A 24032-nucleotide genomic window follows, 5' to 3' on the forward strand; every position below is an offset into this window, starting at 1 on the left:
GAGGGGACCTCCACTGAATGGGAACACTGATTCTGAATCCAGTGCATTGTGACTGTATGACTTCTCTTTTCTTACTTTGGGTCTCTTTGCCTGTTTGGAAGCTGATATATTTTCACTTTGGAATTTCACCTTAACTTTACGGTGTTATAATGGTTGAACCTCATGGGGCTTTCCCTGAGCTTTGGGTTTACCTCTTTCCTCATGATAGCCATAGAAACCAGACTTTTAACTAGTTCCTCCTGCTCATACAGAATATAGGGAGAACTTTTAATTTATCAAATTGTTGGATCTGTCAAACCAATGGCCATGGGTACCTGTCCCCTTAAACCCAGCCTGGGTACTTAGTAACCAATCCCAAAGGGAACATATACATTGGGTACAGTTATCAATGGGGTTGGTATAATGTCACTCCGGGGACACCCGGAAACATTATGGAGTACCTTTAACCTAATAGATCAGTGGCCAGTTGCCAATTGTAGTTGGAGGAAGGAGCAAGGTTTATGGAAATGCCATTATGTCATCTTTGGGGGGGGGAGGCCCCCTAGGGATGAGAGACCAACAATATTACCCTTTTACATATTTTCAAGGGAACAACCTGCTCTAAAGGGTCATTATTGGATCTGTGGTTTAACTGCCTATACTCATCTACCTCTTAATTGGACAGGGATTTGTTATATTGGACCAAATGACATGGAAATCTAGTAAGAGAAATCACTAAGAACGTTAGGAAACTTGCTCGTGTTTCCTGTACAGATGTGGACCTCACTGTTCAATACTTCTTGGTGGTCCTGGTTTGGGAAGCTGGTGGAAGCAGCTCCTTTGGCTTGGCCTTATAGCCCTTAGTGGTATTATATTACTCCCTGTCTGCATCCCTTGTTTGATCAGATTAATAACCAGAATTGTCCAAAACTCATCGTCTGGAATGATCAGGTTGGAAGAGAAAGCTGAAGGGTCTGTTAGATGGATGCTGTTAAAAGGGCAAGGGTGGAGCCCAAGGCCAACGGGAACCAGAAGGAAGTGAGGAATTCATAGGGAATGTGAAATTATGTTACAAACATTTGAAGAGATCTCAGTGTACAAAATAAGAGGAGGGACTGAATGAGATGAGGTGAGATCTTTCAAGACAGTTGAATAAGGCTTCATCTACTTCAGTGTTTGAGTAGGCCTGAAGGACTGTGAACATCAAGGGCATAATTGCATTCCCCTCTCATGATACCTCCTCCCTATTTCAGCCAAATATGGGCAACTACGTACTTATTGGTCAAGTTCAATTTCGTGGGTAGATCTGGAGTTTAGAATGTAAGACTCTCAGCCCATGAGGAGGGTCAGTGGTGGGAGGGGGTGCTTTGCATTAGGGATTTAAGGTGCTGTCCTGCCCACAGGAGGCGCTTCCTCTCTTTGATTGTCTGCTCCAAGGGTGGGAAGCCCTTCTCTAGAGAATGTACAATAAACTTTGATTTTCTCTAGAGCTCTCTCCAGCTTTTTTTTATTAAATGGTGACCCCTCACAATTTCCATACCACACACTGGGCAAGTCACCTAACCCCAGCCTCAGGGGAAAAATAAACAAACAAACAAACAAATAAATAAAAGAGGTTTATTTGGGTTTTGGAAATAAGGGTAAAGGTAGAAAGACACCAGGGCCAGGCTGGCGCCGGGCAGACAGGAACCCTTAACATGACTGGCGGAAGGAGGCCATGTTTGGGGCTCCTGCAAAGAGTGGGCTCCAGGTTTCCCCTTTTTATAATGGGGGCTTTTGGTAATCTTGAAGGTGGGTGGAGTCTCAGGTTGACTCCTGACTGGTTTCAGCCAGGGTTAGAATTGAATAGAATTCAATGGGCTTTTAGATAAGGAGCTGTTTGTGCTAAGGGTGAGGGTTGGGGAAGCCTGAGCAGATCATTAGAGTTGGGCTGGGATGACCCAAGTTAGCTCAGATGTGATGGGGGCTGGGAAAGCCTGGATATCTCCCATTGGGATTCATGGGGGCTGGAAATTAGAAAGAATTCTTAACCCACATCATTCCCCGCCCCCTCAAACAGTTAAAACTTAAATTCATTTAAAAAAATAGATTTGGGGAAGTGTCCCTCATTTGAGGCAGGGTTGAAGATTTTCTCCAAGGATCTTCAGAGTAGCGGGGTCCTCTCTTCTTTTCCCCCTTCAGACAGTCACCCCCAGATGCATGTGGGAAAAGGGGGCGATGATTTCTTCTTAACTGCTTTGAGCTGACAAGGGTCGTAGAGATTTGGGGTTTCATGCCAGGAGGTGAGGCGTGAGGTGTGGGGGATGGCAACCAGGCATTGAGGGGGTGTCCCGGTCAGTTGTCCAGTCAATGTTCTCCAGGCTGAAGGGCAGCTGAGAATCCAAAGTTTGAAGCCTAGAGAAAACATATCTCAGGAGCTGATTAAAAGTGGGGTGTCATCCAGGGTGGAGATAGTGACATTCAGGGGAATGGGGAAATGTATCAGGTCCCCTCTGTGGGCTGCTGGTAGAATGCTAATGGCCCATCCAACTATTAGAGAGAAGTAGGAGAAAATGCTGAGAGAAAAGATTATTTGTCTACAGCAAAAGATGTTAACTAGCTTGGAGTTTAGTTCTTTCACTCTTAATTTCTAGGAAAGCTCATTTCTCCTGGGGTTGGTTCAGGGTAGCAGTGGACTTGAGAGAGTCATAGAAGGCAGAGGTCTTGATATCTAGTAGATTTAATAAGCCACTGCTCTTTTGTGAGGCAGGGTCTAGGCATGGGTGTATCCCTGATTGTCAGGGCTGCAGATCAAGATAAGAATGCAGTTTAAGCTCTTAGAAATCTTTTAACTATGGCTGCTTTTCTTTAAAATAATAGGGTTTTGGTTTCTCAAACTTAACAGAAAAGTAAGCAAAGATCCTGAATCTTCCCTTCTAGACTCCCCACTCTTATGGGGGAGGGGGAAGAGGTGGAAGAAGGCAGAGGGGGTGCACAATATCAGTGCTGTACACCCAGCTTGCCAGCCCCTGAGTTGTTCTCTGTGGTGGTCTTCCTCGGAAAGTTTCCTACATATTTGTATTTAAAAGAAGGCTGGGGAAAAAACAAAAAAAAAAAACAAAAAAACAAAAACAAAAACAAAATTCTCTTTTGCTTTGAAAGAAGCTAGCTTTGGTGGGTGTGTCTGAGGGCAGAAGTGTTAAAATGCAAAGGAAGCTCCTTCCAAGTTGGGTGGAGGGAAATGGAATCCCTTTCGGCTAATTTAATCAGCATTCAAGTTGTGAGATGATGGAGTTCTTCAAGGCAAGTGAGTCTCACTGGACCCCCCCCCCCCCTCAATTCTATAGCTTTTCATTCCCTTTTGTGTGTCCCTGAGAGAGACGACAAAAACTTTAATTTTTTTCAATTCTGCCGGAGCTTTGCCATGACATCTCAATGGACTAATGCTCAGCTTGAGCTTGGAGCTCCAAGAGAGGTCAGCCAAGTCCCGGGAAGCTGACTGTCTTACCTCGATGATAGAAGGTGGGGGTTTTCGGGGGGTGGGGGGGAACAAACACACAAACCTTATGAACAGTAAATCAGGAAGACTGAAATAGACACAGGCAGGAGGAGCAGTCCAGAGGACTGGAGTCAGAGGAAGACAGTATCGTAATAAGGCATTCTGATATTCTAAACCTAAGTTCTTTTATGCTTATCAGATATTCTGATAAGGAAGCCAGGGAGGTTTTGTAGAACAGAGAAGCAAGGAAACTGAGGCGGGGCTGAGTTAGAATAATTAGGGAAACTGAGGCAGGACAATAATAAGTCAGACAAAAGCTAGAAAAATGCAAAGATTTATGGCAAGGACCAGTTTCTTCCTGATAACGCCAGAACTATTAGCATCAAACAGCATCCCTCATTCAGGGAGACACAGAAACCTCCATGTTAAAATCTCTGCAGTTGGGGGGGCATCTCAGCCAGCGATGGACAGTCTTGAGGTCAATGGTCATTTGTGCATTAAACTCAGCCTCTGTTAAGTAGCAGTACTCAAAGCAGTCCTTGAGGGGCACCCCACATCTGTCAGGGGCTCCAAAAGAGGGAAAAGTGGGGCCTGGAGTAGTTCCACCTGTCCCCTTCTCTCTGGAACAGAAGCTGCTAGTAGGAGACAGAATTCTGAGCAAATTATATAGTTAGACCAAGACAGGCCACCCCAAACTATTAGAGTCCTAATATTGACATGCAGAAATAGTAATTCAGGAACTAGGGTAACAGGAGTGGAACGGATCATAGAGACTGCCAGTCCTTGGACAGGTGTCTGATTTTTGGTTGTTTCCTGCAGAGGGAGAAGGATGAGGACTCCAAATCTGCCATTGGCCCCAAGGCTGGCTCTGGAGGTGGTTCATCTCTCGGCATCAAGGACGGCACTGAACTCCCGGCACAGCTGGGCCTCAGACCTTTCCAGGTCATCACTGGGAACGAGACAAGCTGAGCATTTCTGGGCTCCAGATTGAATGGGGTGGATGGAGATCCCTCCATGGGTCGCTGGAAAGGAGAAGCTTTCTGGTGCTGCAAAGCTCAGCAAGCCTTTGGGAGGCAGATAAGAAAGCACTAATTTCCTTCTCTCCAGTGATATATCTAGACTCAACAGGGGAAAAGTTGCCAGTGAATCTTTCCAGGCAAGAGATCGTGTGGCATTTTCAGAGAAAAAGGAGAATATGTGAAATAGTTTGGAGAAAGGGAATATGATGCAGCGGTTAAAATAGATAGAAATTCTCGTGCCTGAAGTTAACAGGGATTTGAGCACTTGAAGGCAACTTTGAATGAGGATGACTAACAGTACTTTCAGGAAACTTGTGCTGGCGAAGCACCAGGAGAAGACACACAGAATGATCTCAAAACCATGAAGAAAACACTTCTAGTTGGGGCTGCAATTTAATTTGCATTGGGGCAGTTCTTAGGAAGGAGGGATTTTTATAAAGACAAGGATGTCATGACCAAGTTCCTTAAGTTTCTTCTTGGAGTTTGAACTCCAGAGTATGTACAATTCAGTGTGCAGGGCAAACTGTCTCAAAAACAGACAATCTTATCTGAGGCTATTTTTTAGGAAGCTGCAACAGGATTCTTCCTGCAGATCTTAAAGAATCAATAACAGAAATTATTAAATTCATGTTGCAGACAGAATGTGAAGGCCGCTAAGGCTTATCTTCAGATGGCCATTGGAAATGCCCCCTGGCCAAATGGAGTCACTATGGTCAGTATCAATGCCAGAATTGGTTATGAAAAGCTCTTTCCAAGCATGTTGCACATGTTCTAAAAGATGAGACACAAGGAAAATATATTAGGAGTTTGAAAAGATTAATGTCCCTTTGCCAGAAGCATTTCTCTGCACCTCCATCAAAATGTGTGGAGTAAAATGCACTGTGATAACTGCCCTTTGTGGAACTATCTAGCACAAGAAGAAACAGTCCTGTGGTCTCCTGGAGAATTGCTACCAGGAATGATAGAGAGAGAAAGAATCAAGTTAGGGGAAATTTTCTACCAAATTGATTTGTTTCTTTCAAAAACACTGCTTCTTACATCAATTATGATGTAAGACTGTTGACTGTAGACTGTTAATTGTTGTATCATGTTTTGACTTCAAAAACCAAAAACAAACAACCCAAAAAACTCAATCACCAAGGGTTATTTTCTAACAGTTGAAGCACAAAGGTAACAATTACTAACAGATTCTTTTGATAAGATTTTGATTATTGCTCCACTCCAAACCTGCCCCTCCCACCCCCTGCTAAAACCTCACAGAAATCCTCAGTCACTAGTTGACAGGTACAAACTCAGGTCCACCCAGTCCATAGTTTCATCACCTATGGAGTCTAAACATACCATAGAAAGCATGATGTAAATAAACACATCAAACTACTCACTTTAATTAATTTTTCTTAATTTGACCAACATAACACTTGTCCACTATCGTTATTTGATGTTTATTGGAATTTATAATGAAGGCAGGCTAATCATAATATTATTATATATTAAACTTTCCAACTAGTTGGGCTTTTCTGTATGCATTCTGGATAACTACATGGGTAGTTTCACCAAGACTCTAAGACCTCCCCATGTTAGCAAACTATTCTTATAATCTTAAAATCCACTTCTCTGGTGATATAATCTGATTCCTTAAATAGTTTATTTTGCTTTGCTGGGTTGTTGACTCCTGATAACTCCTAGTAAATTCCTAAAAGATGCCCATTCTCTCTCCCTCCCTCCCAACCCAAGTGTGTGTTTCTCAATTAATTATAATAAATGCCTCTACTTGATTGGATATTTCCTGAGTCCCGAATTCTTTCAGGGAGCATACCACAGATTGCATTTAATTTTTTCCTGTCTCACATGCAATTTGTCAGTAAATGATTGGAAATAAATGTTTGAGGCTGACTTTTACTTATTCTCCACCCCCCTCCCTCAGACTTTTCAAAAGTTTTATTTTTTTTCAATTACAGGTAAAGATGGTTTTTCAAGATTCATTTTTTGTAAGCTTTTTAGTTCCAATTTTTTCCTCTATTCCACCCTTACTTCCCCTCCCTCGAGACAGCAAACAATATCATAGATTATACATGTACAATTATTTTAAATTCGTTCCACATTAGTTATGTTGGGAAAGAAAATAATCAAAGTAAAAGGGGAAAAACCATGAAAGAGAAAAAATAGTTGAAAATAGTATGCTTCAATCCCCATGCAGTCTCCATAATTCTTTCTCTGAAAGAGAATAGAATTTTGATCACAATTTTATTGGAATTGTCTTGGATCACTGCAATGCTGGCAAGAACTAAGTCTAACAAATAATCATATCCAATATTGCTATGCTGTGTACCATGTTCTGCTTACTTCATTCAGCATTAGTTCATCTCTTTCCTGGCTTTTCTGTAACCAACTTGCTTATCATTTCTTATAGAGCAGTAATATTCCATTACACTCATACTTTATATTTTATTCAGCCATCCCCCCAATTAATGGGCATTCATTCCATTTCCAATTCTTTGCCAGCACAAAAAAACTAATATAAACCTTTTTTTTTTTTTTTTAAATGTGTGAATGCTTTTCCTTTTTATAATCTCTTTGGGTTACAGATCCAGGAGTGGCACTGCTGGATCAAAGGATATGTACAGTTTTATAGCCCTTTAGGCATACTTGCTCTCCAGAATGGCTGGATCAATTTACAACTCCACTAACAATACATTTGTGATCCAGTTTTCCCACGTCCCCTCCAAGATTTATCCTTATTGTTTCCTGTCATCTTTGCCAATCTGATAGATATGAAGTGATCTCAGAGTTATTTTAATTTGCATTTCTCTAATTTCTTCATCTGAAAATGATCTTTTCATTTCTTTGACTTCATATCAATTGGGAAATGACTTATAAATATGACTCGGTTTTCCATATATTTGAGAAATAAGATCTTTTTCAGAAACAGTGGCTATAAAAATTGTTACCAGATTTCTGCTTCCCTAAGATTCTTGGCTGCATTGGGTTTGGTTGTGCAATTTTTAAAAAAATTTAATGTGATCAAAATTAACCATTTTGAATTTTATGATCTTTATTGTTTGATCATAAATTCCTCACTTCTCCAAAGATCTGTCAGGTAAACTATCCTTAGCTTTCCTAATTTTTAATAATATCACCGTTTTGACTTTATCTTGATATAGGGAGAGAGATGCTGGTTTATGCTTACTTTTATTATCTTGTTTCCCCAACAATTCTTGTCAAATAGTGACTTCTTATCCCAGAAGTTGGAGTCAATAGGTTTATTAAACAATAAATTACTATAGTCTTTGACTGTTGTGTCTTGTGTAGCAAACCTAATTAAAGCAAACAACTTGGAAGCTACATTTTTAATCTCTGGAAAATCGAACCTTTAAGAACATTCATTTTGGCTTGAAGCACCAAGAGCCACCTGCATTCTAGCTAACAGAAAAAAGAAAGTTTGAATTTTCAATCTCATATCTTTCTTATCTAATACAGCCTGTATCTCCCTGTTGTTTTCTTCAATATCTTCCCTTCTGGACTATTTGGAGCAAGTCGGCAATCACAGAGATATCCTTATTTCCTCTTAATTTTTTGGCACCCTTTAAATTCTTCTTATTCTCCATGTATTTTATTTGTCTGAGATCTCTCAGACCCCCTTCCCTCACAAGATGCTGACTACCAATGGCAATATGCAATAGGCAATTTTTCTCACCATTGGTTGATGCACAGTTTCCTGGTCGATAGTCTCCTTTCCTCTTTCTGCATTCATAAACCTTAATCATCAACATAGTCCTAAAGTCCTGAGCATTCAATGAGCTGGGACACATATAGCCAATCTACCACACCATTGATAGCAAAGGGACTAATCTATGTCCTTTGATTATATAGGCTCTTTTTACTCAGGATGTCTGGATCGCAGATAAACACCCGAATTGTAAGAGACAATTTTCTTACAAAGAATGCTAAAGAGCCCCCTCCTCTATAGCATGAAGGAAGGAAAGAATTTCATTTTGTGTTCTTGCAAGAATGGTGTCTAAGCTATTGGGTACACTTAATAAGACATGCCTTTTTATACCCTGTCCCCAAAACTCAAGTGGCTCCTCTGATTCCCCATTGATTGGGTACTACCAAGGTTATAGCCTATGCAAGGCATCGGTTTCTCCCCAAAGAGTGTGGATCTTCATCTCTGATAACATCTAATAAAGTATTTCTTTTTCTAATTTATGACTCATATCTACAAGTTTTGTTAACTTTATTCCACATCAGACTAATCTTTAGGTTTCAATTTCATATCTAAGATTTAAGTTTGATTTCTCTGCCTTTCTCCAATTTAATTTTAAAATCCATGGAAATTAAGCAATCATCCAATTTTCAAAGTCTCTGTCTAGAATTTTGAATTCACCAGCACAAGGTGTGACCTCTCAGGTAATCACACCTGCTTGGTGATGTCACACCTGCCTAGCCTGTGCATTGTTTGCTATATTCCAATATATATGCCTATAGATAAGTTTACATATATATCCTTTCCCAGGCATTCTTGCCTGCTTAATTTTCACTCGGTTTGCAGTAATTCCCATCATTCTGTCCTGGCATAACCCCCCACTTCAGTTTGCTCATTGGCTTGGTGGGTAGCCTGGAAGTTTGGGGATCAGAAGTGCTTGAGATGAATGGGAACACAACTGCAGGAATGATAAGCCACCTGCCCAGATAGGAGGAGAGACAATTTGTCTGAGAATGTTAAAATTTCTCCTTGAACCCAACTTTTATATACTGACTAATTTATCTCTTTTTTTGTTTTGTTTTCATTTGTATTTGCTTATCAACATTGTGGATAGAAAGCATTTAAGGATACAGTTAATGATAACAATCTTCATCTTCACTTTTACTAGGCTTCCCTTTAGAAGTAACCTGAGTCTTTTTGTCTTTCTTTCTCTAGTCTTTTTCTTTCTTTCTCTCCATTTTCATGATCCATGAGAGCTAGAAGAGCTGGTCTTATTTCTGGCATTTCCATGGATTGTGCATTCCACAACAAGGTACCCTAATAAAGCTTCCTGAGTTTCTAAACTGTGGTGATGGCCTTACATCAGTACCCAGGGTACTCTGAGATTTTATCAGGAGATATTTAGGTGGTACATTTAAAATTCTAGCCTTGCAGACTATTTTCTGTTAGGGACTGCAGTTCACTGTCAAGTCCTGGAGAGGGGGAGAAAAAGGTCTAATTTTTTCAGGAGAATTAGAGTAAGCATAGTACTCATTTTGAAATATCTATGGGCTTGTCAATTGGATGAGACACTAGACTCATTAGGATCAGCCCCAGATTAGGAGCACTGATTAAGAAAACAGATGTAGGCTTGAAGTAAAAGCTTCTAAAACATTTGGAGGTAATAATATACGAACAAGACTGCTGGAGTAGACCCTCAATGATCTCTTGGTGAGAATGTGGAAGAAACATTCTAAAAGGAATCCATACTACTTGAAGTAGCTTCTCCAATACCCTGTTTTTCTGGTTTTCCTGGGAATTTATCTTTGTGGTAGTAGTTGATGCTTATTGTAGATAGAGTTGAAAGTCAGCTGGGAGGTTATTGACACTCATAAAAGCTCCAGGTCCTGGGGAGCACATTTTCCAACAAAGCTTTTACATCTCATCTTTGATTTCTACATGCACTTTTGGTCTGTGATTTGTTTTTTTTTCTTTAGGATTTGCTAGATGAGGAGAACTATAGAAGCAGGGTGAGACTCCCCTAGGTTTTAGTATTTGAAAAGGAGAAAGTATAAGTGGAAAAAGATTCTCTTTTTTGATTATGACTTACTTTAGAGTTTTGGAAGTGGAATCTGATAAGGGGTTTCCCTCTCAGGAAAAAGAGCAAGTTGCCTTTTGGGTGGAGCTTTAGATACTACTTTAGGTCTATAACACTAATTAGGGGATTGTCTTTACCTTAAATGGAATCACTTGTAGACTTCAGTAACTTTTTGAGCACACATTTTGATTCCCAAGTGTATTAACAGTTTACAAAGGTTTGACTGCCTACTTAACAGAAACACTTTTCCAAATTAAGTCTTACTCACACTCCTATCTTTTCTTTTAGAATGTGGAGAGTTAACACCTAAGACAGACCTTGGTACAGACCAAGACAGCTGTATTTCTCTCACAAGTCTTGCTAACATTTCTTATAAGACTAGATTTTATAGTGGTAAAATTAATTTTGAAATTAAGTGAGTATTTAAGGCTATGATAGGAAAGACTGGATCAAAGTTTCTTAAAAAATAAAAACTCAAAAAACAAACAAATGCTGGGACTTTGGGAACTTTAAATACCTTGCCCAGATGTGAGAGATACTAGGGGAAGGTGAGAAGTAAAGATGGTCACCCAGGTGTAATTTAAACTTCATCTGCAAACTTTAACTTTGAGATGCCATGGAGTGACCTGCCCCTCAAGAAAATTTTTCCCAAGTGGCACTAAATTGGCACTTACCCTCATTTCCTTAAAGTAGTTGTGAAAACTACCCAAAAAAGAAAAAAAAAAATACCTCCCAAGGTGTAAACTCAAAATCAACAGACAGAAAGAAAATCAAATTAAAATTACCTCCTTTAAACTTGTTAACTCGAGTTCAAATCTGGTCTCAGACACTTAACACTTCCTAGCTGTGTGACTCTGGGCAAGTCACTTAACCCCAGCCTCAGGAAAACAAAACAAAACAAAACAAAAAAAACAAACTTGTTAACTCACCCTGGGAGATATAAATACCAAGTGCTGGGAAGTTTCTCCAGACCCTGGCCTGGCTCTCTGGGTGCAGGAGCCTGATGTGCTTTGTGAAGTCTGCCAGCTGTCTATAAAAGAGTAGTGACTTGAGGGAGAAGGTGAATCTCCAAAGGCTGGGCAGTAGCTAAGGCCCAGAGCAACAAGCTAAGGGGAAGGTCTCCTATCTCCCTCGGAAGAGAGAAATAGGGCTTTCCAGCTTGCTAAGGCAGGCCTGTGGCCCTCACTAGATCCAAAGAGCAGCAAAAAGGTGGATGTTTTTCAGTCTGATGATCATCTAGCCTTTTACTGATAATACTTTTGGAGCATTGGTTTGAATAAAAAAGTTTCTGTCCCTTTTTCTCTGATTGAGCCATAGAAGCTGTGGAAATGGGGAAAAGATCTGCATCATGCACGAAAGGTGGGAAGTTCATGAACCCCACTGACCAGGCTCGAAAGGAAGCTCGGAAGAGGGAATTAAAAAAGAACAAGAAACAACGAATGATGGCAAGAGCTGCTGTACTGAAGATGAAGGATCCCAAACAGATTATCTGCGACATTGAGAAATTGGATGAGATGGAGTTTAATCCACTACAGCAGCCACAGCTGAATGAAAATGTGCTCAAAAGTAAACGCAAAAAACTTCAGGAAACTTATCAGAGAATTGTCCGAGTCTACGAAAAGGAAAATCCAGATATAGCAAAAGAACTTGGAAAGTTAGAGGTGCAGTGTGAGCAGAAGAGGGCCCAGCTCAGTCAATACTTTGATGCTGTAAAGAATGCTCAGAATGTTGACGTAGAAAGCATCCCACTGCCCAACATGCCTCATGCTCCTTCTAACATCTCGGTCCAAGGAATGCAGTTGCCTGTTGTTCAGTCATCGTCTGTTCTCAAAAATCTTTCTGCCTATGGACCTCCCACCAGGGCAATTTCTCTTCTTCCTTTGCCTGGACATGGTGTTCCTCCTTTGCCTCCTGGCAAAATTCCTCCAGGCCCACCCCCTGGGCCACCTCCTTTCCAAGTTCTTCAGATGTACAGCCATAAAGTGGGCTTTGCTCTAGAACTTGTTTCTCCTCAGCAGGAGGAGGATAGTTTTTATAGTCCAGAACTTGCTCAAGGATGTCATGGTGATGATGCTTTCAGCACCATTGAAAAAGAAGATTGTTCTCAAGACATGGATCAAGATAAGCATGATAACAGCAGTTGTGACAAATCAGATGTCACCTGGGAAGGGGGTGAGTTCCTTTATGGTGATGAAGAGATGGAGAATAATGAGGGAAAAAACTCAACTCTCACTGTAAGATTTGCTGGTTTTCCTGGAAAATCAGGAAAGAAAAAGAAAAACATGAAGCAATTAACACCTCTTCAAGTTACTATGCTTAGAATGGCAGGTCAGGAAATTCCTGAAGAGGGGCAAGAAGCTCAGGTATTTTCAGAGGATGATGATCAGGAGGATTCTGAGGACTCAAAGGACACAAGGCAGCAGCAGCACAAGTCAGTATCTCTTCCTGATGTGACATTCTCATCAACTGCTTCTCAGCAACAGCAACTACCTCCACAGTCTGTTCTTCCTGCCCAAAGACAGTTGCCTGCCATACCAGGACTCCACCCTGCTCCACCACTACTACCAGCTCTTGGGCTCCTTCCTGGTCCACCCCCAGGAGCTACTCCCTTCTTAAGACCACTTGGAATGCCAGGGTTTAGAGGACTTTCACCTAAGGTTTTACTTTCTGGCCATTCTCCTCAAGAGGGACCACCAAGGTTGTGTCCCCCAGAGCCTCTAGCCAGCCCCTTGCCTCCTCCTGAGAAGATAGGCCCACCTTCTGTACTCCAAGCTGGACCTGTTCCATCTGGGCTTTTTCCTTCAGCTCCCTTGCCCAATGCACAGAATTTAAGTTCTCCACCCAATTTGATCCAGAGACCTAAAATGCATGATACTACCGCAGCTACCATTGAGAAGAAAGTCACAGCTATCATCAGTGCCAAGCCACAAATCACCAATCCCAAGGCAGAAATGGTCAGATTTGTGCCCACTGCACTGAGGATTCGACGAGAAAACAAAAGAGCTACTGCTGCTGCTTCCCAAAGGACATCAGAAAAGGATTTTACTATACCCCTTGCCAAAACTGTCCCTCAATCTGGCCCCTCTGCTCCTGTTTCAGGACAGACCAAGGATGATGTGTATAAAGCTTTCATGAAAGAGATGGAGGGGTTACTCTGAATTTATTGGTTTAAAGATCGCAGATATCATAGACTGTCATAGTAGAAAACTTGGTTCCTAAAGGTAGGAGTTCTTATATCTTGGACCCAAGTGCAGAAGAGTTTTACCTGTACTCTGTCATAGCATTTTCTCACTTCAGTGTATTGTTACTTAATAAGTTAATGTTATTTAGCTTTGGTTAGATTTAATTGTACAGAAGATAAAGATGTTCCATACTGAGTAGACTGATAAACTTTTATAGAAGTATTCTTTCATATGTGTCCTATATTCACTATCACCATTTTCTTTTTCCTTTTGAAGCATGAGATAGACAGGATTTTCCTTAAGTGAGTTGGGTCAGGCACTGGAGGAGAAATTTGTCAGAAATCAAATGTTATCTCTTTTGGGATTTTTAACTTCATTTTTTAATACTTTCCTTGTAATTCTTCTGTAAAAGTTTTACTGATTATAGCATATAGATGGTGTTTTTTCCATTCAATGAAGCAGGATGTCTGGGGGTGGAAACTAGACATATGTGTTAACTAAAATGATTTCTCAGTGACAAAACTAGTTGTGTTTTGTGTCTCTTATATAAGAAATAAATGCTTTACAAAAAAAGGAAGTTTGTTTTCAATCTTGTCTCCAGAGGAAAAACCCAAGGGCTGTAAACCCAAATTGGAAGGCACGATACATTTAGGTGTCCAGATATTCATCTATTAGATAAAAAGGCTGGAAAAGTAGGTGATGGTTTTATGAAGCAGCCACTCTTGCAAAAGAACAAAATTTTTGGTTGAATATATTATTTCCTTGAACAGGGCAAAAGATCATCAGATACTCACTGTGGGGGGGGGAGGTTGGCATAGAAGATGATGTTTGTCACCTAATTTCATCACTGAACAGAGCTCAATCCCCACATCCCTTATTACTACTATTGGTCTTTCCCTTACATCCATGTAGCATTACCATTGGAACAATGCCTTTTCTTAGTGCAAACAAACTATATCACAGGCTTTTGAAGTTATCCATTCATTAGCTCTGGAAAACATAGCTCGTATAGTGTCCCAACCTTGCTCTCTTGGAACTAGATAAATCAAACCACAAAATAAATAAAAAAGAAGTTAGAGGTAAATGGAAGACTAGAAAAGTTAGGTATGATGAATCTTTGGGGAAAAGTGATTGGAGACAGAAAGGAGTATAATTTCTTGGCAGTTCATGGAACCTACCATGAATTGACCATATGTTAGAACTAAAGATCTCAAAATCTAATGTTAAAAGACAGAAATAGTAAATGCATTGTTTTCAGTCCACGATACAATAAATATTACATTGAATAAAAGGCCAGGGGAAAAATGGACCGAAAAGTAATTAGAAACTAAATAATTTCATCCTAAAGAATGAATTGGTAAAACAGCAAATCATAGATATAATTAATTTCATCCAAGAGAATGACAATAATGAGACAAAATTTGTGGGATGCAGTCAAAGTGGTAATAAGGGGAAATTTTATTTTATTTTATTATTATTGCTTTTTATTTATAAAACATATGCATGGGTAAGTTTGCAACATTGACCCTTGTAAAATCTTCTGTTCCAAATTTTCCCCTTCTTCCCCCTTCCCCCCTTCCCTAGATGGCAGGTAGTGCAATACATATTAAATATGTTAAAGTATATGTGTATGTGTATGTGTGTGTATACACATTTATAGTTATCTTGCTGCACAAGAAAAATCAGATCTAGAAAGAAAGAGGGGAAAAAAAAACCTGAGAAGGAAAACAAAAATGCAAGCAAAGAGTGGAAAATACTATGTTGTATTCCATACTCATTTCCCATAGCTCTCTCTCTGGGTGTAGATGACTCTTCATTCCTGAAGAACTGGAACTGGTTTGAATCATCTCATTGTTGCTGACAGCCAGGTCTATCAGAATTAATCTTTGTATAGTCTTGTTGTTGCCGCATATAATAATCTTAGCATTAGTTCATGTAAGTCTCTAGGAGCCTCTGAAATCATCCTGTTGGTCATTTCTTATAGAAAAATAATATTCTATAACATTCACATACCACAATTCATTCAGCCATTCTCTGATGGGCATCCACTCAGTTTTCAGTTTCTAGACACTACAAATATGACCATCAGAAACATTTTTGCCCATGTGGGTCTCTTTCCCTTCTTTTAGATCTTTGGGATATAAGTCCAGTAGTAACACTGCTGGGTCAAAGGGTATGCACAGTTTGATAACTTTGAGCATAGTTCTAAATTGCTCTCCAGAATGGTTAGACCAGTTCACAGTTCCACCAACAATGTAGCAGTGACCCAGTTTTCCCACCTCCCCTCTAAAATTTGTCATTATCTTTTCCTGAGATATGAGTTCTGAGAAGTGTTTAGTGGTATCTGAGAGTAGTCTAAATTTGCATTTCTCTGATCAGTAGTGATTTGTAGCACCTTTTCATATGACTAGAAATAATTTCAATTTCTTCCTCTGAAAATTGTCTGTTCATATCATTTGACCATTTATCAATTGGGGAATGCCTTGATTTCTTATAAATTTGAGTCAATTCTCTATACATTTTGCAAATGAGGTCTGCATCTTAGAATGTAAAAATGTTCCTTAGTACCTTAGAATGTAAAAATGTCTTCCCAGTTTATCGCTTTTAAGGAGCAATTTTATATCTCTAGATGCTTACTTGCATAAAATAAAGAAAGAAAAGATCAATGAATTGGGTTTGTAATTTTAAAAAGCTAGAAAAAGCAAATTAAAAACCCCCAAATATCAAACTTGAAATTCTAAAAATAAAAGGAGAGATTAATGAAATTGACACTTAAAAAAACCAAAAAACTATTGAATTAATAAATAAAACCAAGAGTTGATTTTATTGAAAAAAACCTACAAAATAGATTTACCTTTAGGTAATTTGATTAGAAACAGGAAAGAGGAAAATTAAACTGGTAGTCTCAAATATGGAAAAGGAGAACTTTCCATCAATGAAGAAGAAATTAGAACAATAATTAGGAGTTACTTTGCCCAACTTTATGCCAACAAATTTGATAACCTAAGTGAAATGGAGAAATACCTGCAAAAATATAGATTACCTAGATTAACAGGAGAGGAAATAAATTACTTAAATAGTCCCATTTTAGAAAAAGAAATAGAAGCTATTAATAAACTCCCTAAGAAAAAATCTCGAGGGCCAGATAGATTTATGTGAATTTTACCAAACTTTTAAAGAACAATTAACTCCAATTCTATGTAAACTATTTGGAAAAAAATAGGGAATGAAGGACTCCTACAAATTCCTTTTATGACACAGACATGATACTGATACCTAAAGCAGGGAGGAGGAAAATAGACAAAGAAAATTATAGACCAATCTCCCTAATGAATATTGATGCAAAAATCATAAATAAAATATTATCAAAGACATTAGAGAGTCATAGCCAGGATAATACACCATGACCAAACAGCATTTATAACAGGAATGCAGGGCTGGTTCAATATTAGGATGATTAGCATAACAGACTATATTAATAATAAAAATAACAAAAACCTATTTATGATTATCTCAATAGCTGCATAAAAAGCATTTGATAAAATCCAACATCCATTCCTATTCAAAATACTAGAGAGTATAAGAATAAATGGAATTTTCCTTAAAAATGCTCAGTAGTATCTATTTAAACCATCAGCAACCATCATAAGTGATGGGAATAAATTGAAACTATTCCCAGTAAGATCAGGAGTGAAACAAGTTTGCCACTAGTACTATAACTTTTCAATATTATATTAGAGAAGACAAGGAGATTAAAGAAATTACAGCAGGTAATGAGGAAACCAAATTATCACTCTTTGCAGATGATATGATGAGATACTTAGAGAACTCTAGAGAATCAACCAATAAACTATTAGAAAGAATCCACAACTTTAGCAAAGTTGCAGGATACAAAATAAACCCACATAAATCATCAGTATTTTTATACATCACTAACAAAATCCAACAGCAAGAGATACAAAGAGAAATTCCATTTAAAATAACTGTCTATAGTCAGGATCTAACTAAAAGAACAAAACTACTAAAAAGCTATTAGAAATAATATACAACTTTATCAATGTTTTAGGGTACAAAATAAATCCAAATAAGTCCTCAGCATTTTTGTACATCACCAACAAAATCCAACAGCAAGAGATACAAAGAAAAATTCTATTAAAAATAACTGTTGATAGTATAAAATATTTGAGAATCTATCTACCAAAGGAAAGTCAGGAATTATATGAGCAAAATTACAAAACACTTGCCACAAAAATAATGTCTTTGCAATTATTTAAATCTGACTTTAAGTATTTTTGGATAGGCCGAGCGAATATAATAAAGATGACAATACTCCCTAACCTAATCTATTTGTTTAGTGCTATACCAATCAGATTCCCAAGAAACTATTTTAATGACCTAGAAAAAATAACAATAAAATTCATATGGAAGAACAAAAGGTTGAGAATTTCAAGGGAATTAATGGAAAAAAAAATCAAATGAAGGTGGCCTAGCTGTACCTGATCTAAAACTATATTATAAAGCACCAGTCACCAAAACCATTTGGTATTGACTAAGAAATAGACTAGTTGATCAGTGGAATAGATTAGGTTCACAGGACAAGATTGTGAATAACTATAGCAATCTAGTGTTTGACAAAGCCAAAGATCCCAACTTTTGGGATAAGAATTTATTATTTGACAAAAACTGCTGGGAAAACTAGAAATAAGTATGGCAGAAATTAGGCATGGACTCACATTTAAAACCACATACCAAGATAAGATCAAAATGGGTCCATGATTTAGGCATAAAGAACAGCATCATAAATAAATTAGAGGAACATAGGATAGTTTACCTCTCAGACTTGTGGAGGAGGAAGGAATTTGTGATCAAAGGAGAACTAGAGATCATTATTAATCAAAAAATAGAAAATTTTGATTACAAACAAGATTAGAAGGGAAGTAACAAACTGGGAAAACATTTTTACAGTTAAAGGTTCTGATAAAGGCCTCATTTCTAAAATGTGTAGAGAATTGACTCATTTATAAGAAACCAAGTCATTCCCCAATTGATAAATGGTTAAAGGATATGAACAATTTTCAGATGATGAAATTGAAACTATTTCCACTCATATGAAAGAGTGGTCCAAATCACTACTGATCAGAGAAATACAAATTAAGACAACTCTGAGATATCATTAAACACCTGTCAGATTGGCTAAGATGACAGGAACAAATAACGATGAATGTTGGAGGGGCTGTGGGAAAACTGGGACACTGATGCATTGTTGGTGGAGTTGTGAAAGAATCCAACCATTCTGGAGAGCAATCTGGAATTATGCCCAAAAAGTTATCAAAATGTGCATACCCTTTGACCCAGCAGTGCTACTACTGGGCTTATATCCCAAAGAAATACTAAAGAAGGGAAAGGGGCCTGTATGTGCCAAAATGTTTGTGGCAGCCCTTTTCATAGTGGCTAGAAACTGGAAAATGAATGGATGTACATCAATTGGAGAATGGTTGGATAAATTGTGGTATATGAATGTTATGGAATATTATTGTTCTGTAAGAAATGGCCAGCAGGAAGAATACAGAGAGGCTTAGAAAGATTTACATGAACTGATGCTAAGTGAAATGAGCAGAACCCAGGCAATTATATACTTCATCGATACTGTATGAGGATGTATTCTGATGGAAGTGGATATCTTCAACAAAAAAGATCTAATTCAGTTCCAATTGATCAATGATGGACAGAAACAGCTACACCCAGAGAAGGAATAATGGGAAATGAATGTAAACTGTTTGCATTTTTGTTTTTTGTTTTTCTTCTCAGGTTATTTTTACCTTCTGAATCAAATTCTTCCTGTGCAACAAGAAATTTGGTTCTGCACACATATATTGTATCTAGGATATACTATAACATATTTATCAAGTATGGGACTGCCTGCCATCTAGGGGAGGGTGTGGAGGGAAGGAGGAGAAAATTTGGAATAGAATTGAGTACAAGAGATAATGTTGTAAACGATTACCCAGGCATATGTACTGTCAAAAAAAAAGTTATAATTATAAAATTAGTTTTAAAAATTTTAAGAAAAAATGTTAAAAATTAAATAAATAGGTATTGATACAAAGTGAAAAGCGCTGCAGCAGTATTGTAAAATGAATAACTATTCTCAGCAATTCAGTGATCCAAGACAACTTCAAAGGACTTACCATCAAAAATACTATCCATTCCGGATGTCCATCAATTGGAGAATGGTTGGGTAAATTATGGTATATGAAGGTTATGGAATATTATTGTTCTGTAAGAAATGACCAGCAGGATGAATACAGAGAGGCTTGGAGAGACTTACATCAACTGATGCTGAGTGAAATGAGCAGAACCAGAAGATCTCTGTACACTTCAATGTTGTATGAAGATGAAGTAGATATCTTCAACATAAAGATCCAACTCACTTCCAGTTGATCAATGATGGACAGAAACAACTACACCCAAAGAAGGAACACTGGGAATTGAATGTAAATTGTTAGCACCACTGTCTATCTACCCAGGTTACTTATACCTTCGGAATCTAATACTTAATGTGCAACAAGAAAATGGTATTTACACACATATATTGTATCTGTGAATATAACATATGTAAAATGTATGGGATTGCCTGTCATCGGGGGAAGGGTGTGGAAGGAGAGGGGGATAGTTTGGAAAGATGAATACAAGGGATAATATTATAAAAAAATTACTCATGCATATATACTGTGGAAAAAATTATTAAAAAAAATACTATCCATTCCTATCCAAAGTATTGATGATGTCTAAACACAAATTGAAAGGTTTTTTGTTTTTTTTACTGTATTTTTCTTTAGATTATTTGTTTATTTTTGGTGTTTGTTTTCTTTTATGACGTGAGTAATATGAAAATGTTTTGCATGACTACACATGTATAAACCTAAAAAAACAAAAACAAAAACAAGAAAGGAATCTGCTGATCACATAAAATCAATGCCTTTACTTGATTTGGAGAGAGCCTGAATTCTTTCAGAAGACACCTCCAATTACTGCAGAGCCCCAAGACTTTGATTCAAAATGGAACTTGAAGACCAGCTAGATGCTGAAGAAGAGGTAGAACTACTGTGAGAGCCAGTGCTAGTAGTGGAGCCAGAGCTGGAGGTGGAAGTGGAGCTAGTCCTGGAGGTACTGCTACCACTGGAGGCACTGCGCCTCTTCCAAGCTTTGTCTCTTCCATGGTCCTTTTCACTTGACTTTTTGGTGGCCTCTTTATCTTTAGACCAATCCTCTGATTTGTCATGTGTTCTGTCTTGATGTTTGGTGGGAGAGGGAGCCATCTTCTCAAGTCCAGTGCCTCTGCCGCTTGTTCCTCTTCCCGCACTCTCTGGAGACCAGAAAAATCTTAATCTTTTTTAAACTCCTTCTTCCAAACTTCCTTTCCAGCCTGGTCAGTGGGGTTCATGACCTTCCCACTCTTGGGGGATGATGCAGATCACTGCCCCATTTCCACAACTTCTGTGGTTTACTCAGAGAAGGAGAGACAGAAACTTTTTCAATCAAACCAATACTCCAGTACTCTAAAAGTATTATCAGTAAAAGGCTAAGATGATATGATCATCACACTGTGAAACACCCCCCTTTCTGCTGCTCTTTGGAGCCAGTGAGGGCCACAGGCCTGCCTCAGCAGCTGTAAAGCCCTACTTAGTCTCTCCTGAGGGAGATAGGAGACCTTCCCCTTAGCAACAATATAGGCAGTTGGCAGACTTCACAAAGCACATGAGGCTCCTGCAACCAGAGAGCCAGGCTAGGATCTGGAGAAACTTCCCAGCACTTGGTATTTATATCTCCCATGGTGAGTTAGGAAGTTTAAAGGAGTTAATTTTAATTTGACTTTGTTTCTTGATTGTGAGTTTACACCTTTGGAGGTGGAATCCAATAAAAAGTTTTCTCTCAAAAAAAGGTGCTTTTTCCTCTTTGGGTGGAGTTTTAACAAGTGCTTTAAGCAAATTTAATTAAGTTAAATGCCAATTTAATGCCACTAGGGAAAAGTTTTTTTGGGGGGTGGGTTACTCTATAGTAGTCCAAAGAAAGTTGGTAGATGAAGTTTAAGTTGTATCTGGGTGACCATCTTTGCTTCTCACTCCCCGCCCCAGTATCTCTCACATCAGAGCAATGTGTTTAAAGTTCCAAAAGTTACGTTGTTGTTTGTTTTTTGAATTTGTACTTATGAAACTTTCATCCAGGCATTCCGATCATAGCCTTAAATACTATCACTTAAGGATATTAATAATTTTATTTTAAAATTAATTTTACCATTGAAAAATCTATAAGTAATATTAGCAAGACTTGTGAGAGAAATAAAGCTATTAACTCTCCAGATTCTAAAAGAAAAGATAGGAGTGTGAGTAGGAATTTTAATTTGGAAAACTGTTTCTGTTAAGTAGTCAGTCAAATCTTTGTAAGTATTAATACACATGGGAATTAAAATGTGTGCTCCAAAAGTTACCTAAATCTACAAGTGATTCCATTTAAGTTAAAGACAATCCCCTAAGTAGTATTATATACCTAAAGTAGTAGCTAAAGCTGCACCCAAAAGGCATCTTCCTCTTTTTCCTGAGAGGGAAACCCCTCATCAGATTCACTTCCAAAACTGTTAAGTCATAATCAAAAAAGAGAATCTCTTTCCACTTATACTTATGCCTTTTCAAACATTAAAACCTAGGGGAATCTCACCCTGCTTTTTCAGTTCCCCCCATCTAGCAAATTTTGGTCCAATTCTAAAGAAAAAGACAAATCATAGATAAAAAGAGTATGTAGAAATCAAAGATGAGATGTAAAAGCTCTGTTGGAAAATGTGCTCCCCAGGACCTGGAGTTTTATGAGTGTTGATAACCTCCCAGCTGACTTGTTTCCTTTCAACTCTACCTACAAGAAGCATCAACTACTACCAGAAAGAAATTCCCAGGAAAACCAGAAAAACAGGGATTGGAAAAGCAAAGTAGATGTGATTCATATAGTAAGGATCGCTTGTAGAATCCTTATTCTGAGTCCTCAGCAAGAGGGCATTCAGGGGCTACTTTAGCAGTCTTGTTCATATCATACCTTCAAATGTTTTAGAAGCTTTTACTTCAAGGCTATATGTGTTTTCCCATCAGTGCTCCTAATCTGGGGCTGATCCTAATGAGTCTAATGTCTCATCTAATTGACAGGCCCATAGATAGTGCAAGATAAGTACTATGCTTGCTCTAATTCTTCTGAAAAATTAGTCCTTTTTCTTCTCCTCTCCAGGACTTGACAGTGAACTACAGTCCCTAACAGAAAATAGTCTCCAAGGCTGGTCTTCTGGTACCACTGCCTAGAATTTTAAATGTGCCACCTAAATATCTCCTCATAAAATCTAAGAGTTCCCTCCTTGGTAACTCATGTAAGGCCATCACCACATAGTTTAGAAACTCCAGAAGCTTTATTTGGGTACCTTGTTGTGGAATGCACAATCCATGGAAATGCCAGAAATCAAACCAGCTCTTCTAGCTCTCATGGATCATGAAAATGGAGAGAAAGAAAGACAAAAAGACTCAGGTTCCTTCTAAAGGGAAGCTTAGTAAAAGTGAAGGTGAAGATAGTTATTATCATTAACTGTACCCTTAAATGCTTTCTATCCACAATGTTGATAAGCAAGTACAAACGAAAACAAAAAATAGGTAAATCAGTGTATGAAGGGACTATGTGAAAGTTGGGTTCAGGGAGAAATTTTAACATTCTCAAGACAAACTGTCTCTCTTCCTATCTGGGCAGGTGGCTTATCATTCCTGCAGATCTGTTCCCATTTGTCTCAAGCATTTCTGCTCCCCAAACTTCCAGACCACCCACCAGACCAATGAGCAAACTGATGTGGGGATTTTTGCCAGGACAGGATGACAAGAATTACTGCAGACTGAGTAAAAATTAAACAGGCAAGAATGCCTGGGAAAGGACATATATGTAGACTTACCTATTGGCATATATATTGGAATAACAAGCTATGCACAAGCTAGGTAGGTGTGACTTCATCACCAAGCATGTGTGATTACCTGAGGAGTAACACCTTGTGTTGGTGAACACAAAACTCTAGATGGTGATTTCAAAAATTGAATAATTGATTAATTTTCATAGAGTTTAAAATTAAATTAGAGAAAGGCAGAGAAATCAAACTTAAATCAGAGATATGAAATTGACCTAAAGATTAGTCTGATGTAGAATAAAGTTAACAAAACTTGTAGATAAGAGTCATAAATTAGAAAAAGAAATACTTTATTAGATGTCATCAGGGATGAAGATCCACACTCTTTGGGGAGAAACCGATGCCTTGGATAGGCTGTAACCTTGGTAGTACCCAATCAATGGAGAATCAGGGGAGCCACTGGAGTTTTGGGGACAGGGTATAAAAAGGCATGTCTTTTTTAAGTGTACCCAATAGCTTAGCTATCCATTCCTGCAAAAACACAAAATGAAATCCTTTCCTTTATAGTATGGGAGAGGGGGCTTTATAGAATTCTAAGAAAGACAAGTGTCTCTTAGGAGACAATTAAGAGAGTTAAGCATAGTTTACCTTTCAGACCTTTGGAGAAGAGAG

The 24032-nt window shown here is 38.4% G+C and overlaps 2 pseudogenes; both read left to right on the plus strand.

Moving 5' to 3' along the window:
* Positions 1-3920: 3920 nt before the first annotated feature.
* On the plus strand, positions 3921-5361 carry LOC141549441 (pre-mRNA-splicing factor 18-like; annotated as a pseudogene).
* A 6223-nt stretch (positions 5362-11584) lies between these two features.
* Positions 11585-13414, plus strand: LOC141544304 (WW domain-binding protein 11 pseudogene; annotated as a pseudogene).
* The last annotated feature ends 10618 nt before the right edge of the window (positions 13415-24032 follow it).

Source organism: Sminthopsis crassicaudata, chromosome 1 (genome assembly GCF_048593235.1).
Source record: "Sminthopsis crassicaudata isolate SCR6 chromosome 1, ASM4859323v1, whole genome shotgun sequence".
NCBI lineage: Eukaryota > Metazoa > Chordata > Mammalia > Dasyuromorphia > Dasyuridae > Sminthopsis > Sminthopsis crassicaudata.